Genomic DNA, 8,944 nt, shown 5'->3' with positions numbered 1-8,944 from the left:
GACACAGAGACACACTCACAGTCACAGAGGGAGACAGACACACAGATGCACACTCAGTCACCGAGGGAGACAGACACACGGACACACACACACAGTCACAGAGGGAGACAGACACACGGACACACACATGCACAGTCGCAGAGGGAGACAGACACACAGACACACACTCACAGTTAAAGAGGGAGACAGACACACAGACACACACAGTTACAGAGGGAGACAGACACATGGCAACACACAGTCACAGAGGGAGACAGACACACAGACACACAGTCACGGAAGGAGACAGATACACACTCACACAGTCACAGAGGGAGACAGACACATAGACACACACACAGTCACACTGAAGAAGGTGGAGAGGGAGACAGAGGGACACCGATTGGGAGAGACTGAGACTCAGACCATGGTGCACACACACACAGAGATCATTCCTGCCAGACGAAGGAAAAGCAACTTAAGACACTTTAAAGTAGAGAAAGGGCACCGACCGGAGCCCTACACCCGGCTGTGACCCTGGCTCTGCCACCACTGGCTGGCCTGTTGGAGGGAACAGCTGGACCTCCCTGCACCTGCCTCCTCATCTGAAGTCAGGAATGACTGCAAAGGCTTCTACCTCCAAAGTTCCATTATGCTGAGTTCAAGAACATATTATCGCACCCTTTTACTTGATTTTGTAATTACCGTATCTTCCTCTCTCATGGTACTAATATAGTATGCATTGTTTTATAAATTGTATACAAGTTAAAATTAGTTGAGAAGTTTTTTTTGAGACAGGGGTCTTACTATCTTGCCTGGGCTGGTCTCAAGTGATCCTCCTGCCTTGTCCTCCCAAAGTGCTAGGATTACAAGCCACCGTGCCTGGCAGCTGGGGGTAGTTTTAAGAGAGATTCTCTCTCTACAACTCTGAACTGGAGTAGTATCGGAGTCCAAGAATGTCTGCTCACAGCTTTTATCAAAGACACGGATCCATTTGACCGACTTTTTCATGTTTGATCCTATCTGGCCAGGTTCAGCTGTGAATTTTTCTTGGTCATTTCCACAGTGCTTACTCAATGCCGTTCTATGTTCATTCACCTGAAAGTGCTCTCTCTGTTCCCTTAGGAATGCCACTGATATTTCTCTCCTTGACTCTCCCACTGGCCCCCGAAGTCAGAGACTGGCTCTCTGGTTCTCATCTCTGATCTGGCTGTGGCCTGTCTCTCCAGCCCCACTGCAGCAGCCCTGTGTGGGTGGCCTCCCCTTGCTAGAGGCTGGCTGCTCTGACAGCCTTCCGTCCAGCCGCGTCACAGCTTGGGACAACCATCGAAAGACGCTTACACGTTCTGAGGGTCAGGAATTTGGATGTCTGGTGCCTCGGCTGGGAAGAGTCAAAATCTGGACATGACTCAACCGTGGGAGCTGGAGTCACCCCGGGAAGTCACTCACTCACTGATTCACTCATTCACTGTCTCACTCACTCACTCACTCACACACTGATTCACTCATTCACTGTCTCACTCACCCACTCACTCACACTCAATCACTCACACACTCACTGTCTCACTCACCCACTCATTCACTCATTCATTCACTCACACACTCACTCACTGATTCACTCATTCCCTCTCACTCACCCACTCACTCACTCACACTCATTCACTCACCCACTCATTCACTTATTCATTCACTCACTCATTCACTCACTCACACACTCACTGATTCACTCATTCACTCACCCACTCATTCACTCACTCATTCACTCACACACTCACTCACTGATTCACTCATTCACTGTCTCACTCACTCATTCACTCACACTCATTCATTCACTCACCCACTCATTCACTCATTCACTCACTCACTCATTCATTCACTCACCCACTCACTCATTCACTCACACACTCACTCACTGATTCACTCATTCACTGTCTCACTCACCCACTCACTCACATTCACCCACCCACTCATTCACTCACTCACTCACACACTCACTGATTCACTGTCTCACTCACCCACTCGTTCACTCACTCATTCACTCACACACTCACTCACTGATTCATTCACTGTCTCACTCACTCACCCACTCACTCACTCATTCACTCACTCACTCATTCACTCACTCATTCATTCACTCACTTACTGACACACTCACTCACTGATTCACTCATTCACTGTCTCACTCACTCACTTACTCACCCACTCACTCACTCATTCACTCACTTATTCATTCACTCACCCGCTCACTCTTTCACCCACTCACTCACTCACCCACTGACTCGCTCCCTTACTGACTCACTCCCAGTCACCTCTTTACCTTTGCCTTTGCTGCTCCTGCTCCCTAAAGCAACGGTTCTCAAAGTGTTGTCCCTTGACCTGCAGATCAGTATCACTGAAACTTGTTGAAAATGTAAATTCCTGGGTTTCACTTCAATCTACGAATAAAAATTTCTGGGGTGGGGCCGGTGATCTGTGTGTCAGCAAGTGCTCTGGGAGATTCTAATGCAGGGTCAAGGGTGAGAACCACTGTGAGAACCACCGTGCTAAGACATCCTCCTCCCACCCCTCTCCGTGCCCAACTGATGCCTACACGTCCTTCAGTAAATTCTCCCCTCATCCGGGGATCCTTACTTGACTTGCTCCGAGATGGGTTTCCTGGTCCCCCCGTCCCTTTACTCCCCCACTATGATATTTGTCACACCTGTTTCTGCTTGTCTCCCAGAGAAAGTTTCCTAACGGTAGAACTGGTACCTGACACATCAGGTGCACAACAAATGTTAAATAATGAAGGAAGGAAGGGAGGGACGGAACGAACACGAACACAGACTTGATTGAGTCTTTTCTGGTGGTGGAGCTGGGGTTATGTATGTGGACACGGTGGAGCTCCTGCCCTTGGCTTGCTGTCAGTACATCACAGGAAGCAAAGAAGAACTGAATGAGGCCCTCCGAGGGCTTGGGCCCCCCAGAGCCAATGGCTGCAGGGTGGAAGCTCTCTGAGCACGGGCTGACCTTCCTGTGTCCAGTGATCTTTGCATGGCACCCAGGCAGATGCATCCTCACCGCTTTGGTTGGAGGAGCCGAAGCAACCATTCCAGCTGCCGAGCAGGAGGATGTCCCAGGGCTGTGCACAGCTCCAGCCCCAGCCCCAGCCCCTGTGGTCTGTTCGGCTGCTTTGTCACCAGGACACACACCAGCCACGCTCAGTGTCTGGACTTGAGTCATCCTTCCTCACTGGTCTTTGTTCTAGCGTCTGGTGGCTGCATGGAGAGTGCCCAGAGCAGCTCCCATCCAGAGTAAACAAACTCTGCCCACCGTGGGATCTGAAGAAATGGCCTAAAAATAGGCCAAGGAGGCTTGACTCATGGGCTCTGTAAGCGAGGAGGAGGAGGACACTTCGGAACGAGAATTCCCCTCTTCGGGACTGGTGTATTCGGGCTTGTGGAGGATGAGGACGGTGACCATCACTTGGTGACTCATCTGGGAAAGCTTGGAGGCCACTGCTGCCTGTCAGCGTGGATTTCTCCTGGGCTGCTGACCTCCCAGCCTCCGGGCTCATCTCCAGGACCCACAGAGGGAGATGACAGCAGCAAACTTCAGCCCTGCTGCGTCTCACAGGGGCGGTGGGAGGACGGTCCAGGAGGCAAAGACCAAGAGCCTACGCATCCTCCCCCCACTGTTCTGGAGCCAGACTCCAACCAGCAGCAGCCCATGAGAAACAGCTCTGCTCTCACAGCCTGCAGGACTGAGTCAGCCTCCCCCACCACTTAATCATCCTCATAGCCCAAGTTCTTACCATGTCTGCCCTAAGCTGCTCACGCTGCAGCAAGCCTGCACCAGGCACACATGACTGGGCCTCTGTTGAGACATCTTCATTAGGAAGGACTCAAGCCGCTCAGAACACACCTTTCTCCCTCTCTCCCGTCCCTCATAGCAACATGACCCTTGATGTAGGGTGCACAGAGACCAAATGCTCTTTCCCTCAGAAACAAAATCCCGTTGCCCTACTGGTGTGTCCTGCTGCTCAGGGGTGCTGGGACGGTAGGACAAGGCCTAGTCTTCTATAAAAGCCTCTGCTCAGTTCATGGTCTTCCTTTTAGTAGCGATTTATTGGTGCCTCAGGGCTGTGCACCACTCGAGAGGGTCTCTTCCTGTCATTGGCACCAAGTTCCACCTCTCTTGGGGATTATAAGCTTTTCTGCTTTCCTCAGTCATGAGCTTTCTGATCTATGCCACTGGGCATGTAACAGGCACTAGTTGTCAAACTTAGGTGACTGTTTTATGCTTATCCAGCAATCCCTCATTTCAGCTACCCATTCACCCACTCATCCATCCAAGCATCCATTCACTCATCCACCTATCCATCTACCCATCATTTCATGTATCCATCCATAAACCCATTTACCCACCCATCTACCAATCCATGCATTCATGCATCTACTGCCCATCCATTCCCTCACACATCCATCCATCCATGGATCCACCCATCCACTCATTCACCCATCCATCCATGGGTCCATGCACCTATCCATCCATAAGTCCATCCACTCATTCACCCATCCCCCATCCACGGTTCCATCCATCCTTCCACCCATCCAGCTGTGCACCTGCCCATCCAGCAATTCACTGATCCATCCATGTGTACATGCATCTACACACTCATCCATGTATCCACCAACCCATTCTTCTACCCATCCATCCATCCATGCATCAATGCATGCGTCCATTTGCCCAACCATCTACCCACCTATCCATCCATCCACCCACCCACATATGCATCCATTCACCCATCTATTCATGCATGCATTCGTCCATCCACCCATGCACCCATCCATTCATCCATCCATCTATCCATGCATTCACCCTCCAGAACCCCTACCCACCCATCCATGCATGCATCCACCCATTCATCTACCTACCCATCATCCACCTACCCACCCATTCAACCATCTACCTGTCCATCCACTCATCCATCCATGCAGTCATCCATTCACTCATCCATCCATGACCCATACACCTACCCATACCTACATCCACCCATTTACCCACTAACTTATCCATCCATCCACACAGACACATACATGCATCCAGCCAGCCAGCTATCAGTTCACTCATCCAAGCATCCAACCATCCATCCATGTACTCATCCTTCCATCAATGCATCCACCCATTAATCTGTTCACCCACCAATCCATTTATCTATCCATCCATCCCGTCACTCATCTTTGCATCCACCCATCTATCCACCCACACACCCATCTGTCTATCCATCTATCCACCCATCTGCCCATCCACCCACTCATGCATCCAAACACCACACAGGAAACATCTCTGGACCAGCTGCTAACAAACATGCAGGAGCCATGGGGTTGAATGAGATGCTCTACTCCCTCTGCTCGCAATTCTGTGAATCCCAGTCGCACTTGTCCTTGAGAAGTGCATTCTTGGGGAGGTCCATCAGCAGATGACTACAGAGGAGGGAACGGGTGCCAAGTGTGAACACAACCGATGGACCCTCTATGCCTGGAGAGTCTGAGGAAACTTCCAGAAGGGACGGGTACATCTTGCATCCCAACCGTGGCCAGAACCCTCTTGTAGACAGGGACTGGATCCTACTGGTGTGGCCATGGAGGAGCCCAGTGGGACAGGCACCCATGACTGAGCATGCTCACAGTGAGTGCTCCCAGGCTGTGTATGGGTCTGCCAGCACTGGTGACCAGTGGACCAACACTGACTGCCTCAGGTGGGCGCCACCCTATGGTGGTCACGTGAGGAGCCTATGAGCTGGCCACCGGCCAAGGACACTGCACCATCTTCCAGCCTTGCCAGCCATTTGTTGAGCCCTGTGCCATGAGCAGCGAGGATATAACGCAGCGAGAAGTGGGGCGGGGGGACGCAGACCACCAGGGCCGGCCAGCAGGGACCTGGGGACACAAGGCCAGCAGATATCCCCCACCGCGCCAGTGTTTCCCTGTGGGGTTTGGTGAGCTGAGTCAAAGGCTTCTGTTCCTTTTGTTTCTGCTCATTCCATCAAGGATTTTCCTTGACTCATGGTCTCCCAGCCAGCTCCTTCCGAAACCCCGGCAGGCAGGCAGGGGTGAACGCTGCTCCTGGGGTTTTCCCTTCATGACAGGAATGTGTAAACACCCTGGGCTTCTACAGACCGTGCCAAGCCCCATGTGCCAGAGATGTCTCATGCTTTCGGGCAATGGCTGCGTCCTGGCTGTGGGAACCAGGCTGACCCTCTCTCAGCTGCTGCCTGAACCCTGTCTGGGAAAGGGGGCAGTGGCCAGGCTGGAGCTTCCTCCCATCCGTTCTGCACTGAACCGCGTCCTCCCCAATCACACATGCAGAGCGCTGACCTCCGGTGCCTGAGTGTGACCGCATCTGGAGACAGGCTGACGGGGGTGACTAAGGTGGGATGAGGTCATCTGGGTGGGCCCCTGTCCAATCTGACTCGTGTCCTCCTAGGAGGAGATGAGGACACAGATGCACAGAGGGATGGCCATGTGAGGTCATAGCGAGAAGGCAGCCTCAACCAGCCAGCCTCAGGCCTCAGAAGAGCTAGACTGGCTGGGACCTTGTCCTCAGACGCTGGCCTCCAGAGCTGTGTGGAAATGCGTTGTTGGAGAATTTTCAGTGCATTCTGAAGTTTGAAACTGCATTTAGAGAAGCAGCTGTAGGTTGGGGCGAGGTGGATGAGAAGCTGCTGATGAGAAGCCCTTGAGCCTTTGGGCCCCAGTGTGGGGCTGTGGGCTCCTCACCCTTGACCACTAGAGCCTGTCCTAAAGCGTGGCTCAGGTCGCCTGCGGCCTGCTGTGCTCTCTGGAACTTCCAGGTATGGGGTGACCCATGCCAGCCCCGCACCAAAGCCTCATGAGCTCCTTGCACAGCCTTCAGCTGTCTCCCCAAATTCCCTGCATGTGGCATGAACCCCCTTCCTCTCATCCTGTCTGCACAGCAGAGGGAAATGATGCCTTCCAGCGGCAGGGCACCCTCCAGTCCCACACATTCCCAGAACTCTATCCACCCATCCATCCATCCACCCATCCTTCCATCCATCCATCCACCTGTCCACCCATCCACCCATCCACTCGGGCCTCTCCTCTCCGAGCTGGGTCTTCATGGGGCCCTGAGCTTGCTGGAATGTGTTCCTCACCCTGAAAGGCCGGGGCAGCTGAGAGCACATTGTTCCTTGGCCCCAAGCATGTTCCTCGTCATTTCATACTGCCTCAGACAGGGCACCCTTCTCCTCACATCCCGGTGTGCGTGATGGAGAGTCTGTGGAGTATCCCAGGGGTACAAGGTGGTGACATCGGTGGCATGATCAGGACAGCTGAGGACTAGACACCAACACTCCCTGCCAGAGGTCTCTGCAAGTACCTGCCAGGACCCTCAGCCTTTCATACGTGCAGGGGAGGGATGGGCATTGTGTCTGGTTCTATGCCAGCTCCCCAGTTGTTGCCTGGGCCCTGTTGAGACCTGAACCCACCCCGATGAGAGCACTGTCCCTGGAACTCAGCCACCAACAGAGCTGCCACCAAGTCTGGGCTCATTATCTTGAACCTTACAGGTTCCCAACAAATAAACCTTTCATGTGACAACAAAAGTACTTGTTTTGGTTTTTTACTGTTTTGTTATTTTTTTAAGACAGAGTCTTGCTCTGTCAATCGGGCTGAAGTGCAGTGGTGCAGTCTCGGCTCACAGCAACCTCCACCTCCTCAGTGCAAGTGATTCTCCTGCCTCAGCCTTCTGAGTAGCTGGGATTACAGGCACCTGCCATGATGCCTGGCTAATTTTTGCATTTTTACTAGAGACAGGGTTTTGTCATGTTGGTCAGGCTGGTCTCGAATTCCTGACCTCATGTGATCCACCTGCCTTGACCTCCCCACTGGGATTACAGGTGTGAGCCACTGTGCCTGGCCTAACAGCACTTTTAACCCACGCTGCTTCGTGACTGAGCAAGGGAGATGGCAGAGCCCTGACAGATGACATCTGACATTGGTGTGAGCAGCCCTCCAGGCACCCAGGGCCTGCGGGAAGATGCGATCTGTACCAGCCCCTGGCATGGGCCTCGGTGGCAGGCAGCTTGCATGTCTCATCCCCACTGACAGAGGGCTGGCGGTGTGGCCTTCGGCATACTGAAGGTCCCTGGTGTCAGCTGGGGAGGGGAAGGGGGCCAGGAAGGAAGAGGACTTTTCCAGCACAAGGAGCTTTTCAACAGTCCTTCAAACCAACTGGGGCTGCCTGTGGCTGAAGATGACAGTGGCGATGTGCCTGTCTCCAAAACGTCCCGAAGCTGCCTTCCACCTAGAGCGGTGAATTTCCCTATGTGAGGGCTCTGAGGTTGGCAGAGACCCACTCCCCAGCCTTGCATCTTACATGGTGGCCTATCCCAGCTCTGGACACACTTCTCTAGCTCTCTGGGTGATGCACCTGCATCTCCGTGGACCCGCATTCTGCATATTAATGTGTTCCTTTTCAGTCCTTGCACCTGCTGGACATGGTGTTGAGGCCAGGCGGTCGGCATGCCCACGACCAACCCCACAGAGAAAGGCCAGCCTCCCTACCCAGCCCTGGGCAAACTGCCAGCCGCTAGCTCTCCCCACAGGCTCTCTGCCTTCCCTCCCTCCAAATCTCTCTCTCCCCCAACATCACAAGATTATTAGATGAATGACTGGGTCCCTCCCACTGCTTCTCAAGCAACTCATTTCTGAAAGTCAGGACATTGGCTAAGGGAAAGAAAGCCATCAGAGAAGACACATCCTGACCTTCAGAAATGACCAGGAATACCCACCACCACTGATTGGGACTGGCGGGACACAGCAGACTTGGAAAGTCACCCCCTTAAACCACCACAGGCAGCCCACGCCACCAGCTCAGGGTCAGTCACCAAAGGGTGCAGGCGTCTGGCTGTTCTCTGGGCAGGGGGTGTTGGTGGCCTCAGGCACAGGGCAGAGCAGCAGAC

Source organism: Saimiri boliviensis, chromosome 1 (assembly GCF_048565385.1).
Source record: "Saimiri boliviensis isolate mSaiBol1 chromosome 1, mSaiBol1.pri, whole genome shotgun sequence".
Classification (NCBI taxonomy): domain Eukaryota; kingdom Metazoa; phylum Chordata; class Mammalia; order Primates; family Cebidae; genus Saimiri; species Saimiri boliviensis.
The sequence above is the reverse complement of the archived record's forward strand: the minus strand, read 5'-3'. Positions refer to the sequence as shown.